At 45.8% G+C, this 1794-nt stretch overlaps 1 non-coding gene across 1 annotated transcript; it reads left to right on the top strand.

Moving 5' to 3' along the window:
- The first annotated feature begins 250 nt into the window (after positions 1–250).
- Positions 251–412, top strand: LOC123832872. The gene has a single exon (XR_006788132.1). It is a non-coding gene; the product is annotated as a U1 spliceosomal RNA (small nuclear RNA).
- Positions 413–1794: the final 1382 nt, after the last annotated feature.

The raw sequence follows: 1794 nt of genomic DNA, 5'->3' as shown, positions 1-1794 counted from the left end.
GTTGGCTCAGTCATTTATTAGCTCTGTGATCTTGAGCCGGTTCTTAAATCTTTAAACTCCCATTTCCCCATCTGTAAATTAAGGACATAGTCCCAGTCTCAGAGAGGGATAAACAAGAATGTTGCTTGGTGAGTAATAAGCATAGAGCCTTCAGTAAATGGTTATGATTAGCTAGGCAAGATGTCTTCTCCTCTCTGTTGAGAGAGAGTGCTCTTTCAGGCTTATCCGAGAGATGTTTCTTAAGGTCACTGTAAGGTCTTGGCAGGAGAGATACCATGATCACAAAGGTGGTTTTCCCAGGGTGAAGCTTATCCATTGCACTCCTGATGTGCTTACCCTTCTGATTTCCCCAAATGTGGGAAAGTTGACTGCATAATTTGTGGTAGTGGGGAACTGCATTTGCATTCTCCCCTATTAAAAAATAGGTCACTGTAGTGGATGATGTGATGTGTCACACAGGTTCCCCTTCAGGACCACAGGACTGACTTCAACAGCTGCTGAGAGAACTGCTGGCAGGAATACCTCAGCTGTCCACACCGCAGGAATAGCATCAGCTGCAGAGAGCTGTTTCTTTCCAGGCTGACTCCCCCCTTAGGGCAGCTTGCATCCAATGACTGATCATCTGAGGGTACACAGGCCAAGGGCCCTCACCCTGACTTGGGACAACTCTGAAAGGCTCTCTCAGCTCCAAAGACCTCACAGAATTGACTGAGGCCTCAGTGTGTGCATGGCAGCTGGAGTTCTTTCTCTGCCCAATCCAGCTTCCCTCACTCCCCCCTGGCATTCACTCCAAGAGCTCTCCTTCATAAACTCCTGGCCCTTCACATGCCTACTCCTCTCAAAGTCTGCTTCCCAGGTAGCTCATTCTGCAGGAATCATCTCACTCCCTCCTCCTCTTTCTCTGCTTACCATATTAATCAGGATTCTTTTGGTTGTAAACTTAGGCAAAAAGAACAATATGTTGGATCACAGAATCCTAGAGAAGTTGAGGAGTAGGAAAAATGGAAACCATTGGGTCTCCACACTGGAGACATGAATGCCACTGAGATGATTTCCTTTTCTCAGATCTGTGACTCTCTATGTGCATGTTATTCTCTTATGTGTCTACAGCTTCTGAATTTTGCATCTGAAATCCCAGTCTGCTTGAGAAAAACTGACTCTTTTCTAATTTAGAAAACTTCAAGGAACACTTCTGATTTGGCACATTTTGGGTCAGGTGCTATGCTACTCTGGACCAATTAGCAGAGCCCAAGAACCATGTAAAAAAATGACCACTTCCCTGGGAACTACCAGGATGGGAGGTGGGACAGTTGACAGAAAAAGAGGGGGAAGAAGAAATTGGCAGATAAAGTAAAAGGTATTTAATTGTAGAGAATGTTTTCATATTTTTGGTTACCTGGAATCTGAACCTCCTTTCTCTGAATCTAGGTAGGAGGCAGAGCCCCCTGTCACACAAGCAGCTAAAACTGCATGGTTCCTAGTGTAGCAGACACTGTTGCGTACATACATAAGCACTCATAACTCAACACTCTTCTTTGTGCCAATGTAAGCTTGTGTGACTCTCCATGCAGGGCAGGCTGCATGGGCAGGGAAATTGATATCTCCCCTAGGAGTTAAGGCTATCCTTAACCAATGACAGATGGGAACTGGTGGATCAAAACTCCAGTTTCCTCACTGCTTAGGTGGGGCAATTTCAAGAGGGTCTATACTGCCTCCCAGAGGTCCTGAGGAGGAGAATGAGCCCCAGTTGCCCACAGTGATTGACCTACTCCATGCCATTTCCTTTTCAGCTTT

This window comes from Phyllostomus hastatus, unplaced genomic scaffold (genome assembly GCF_019186645.2).
Source record: "Phyllostomus hastatus isolate PE091 unplaced genomic scaffold, TTU_PhHast_1.1 phas_scaffold_200, whole genome shotgun sequence".
Taxonomy (NCBI): domain Eukaryota; kingdom Metazoa; phylum Chordata; class Mammalia; order Chiroptera; family Phyllostomidae; genus Phyllostomus; species Phyllostomus hastatus.
The sequence above is the reverse complement of the archived record's forward strand: the minus strand, read 5'-3'. Positions and strand labels throughout refer to the sequence as shown.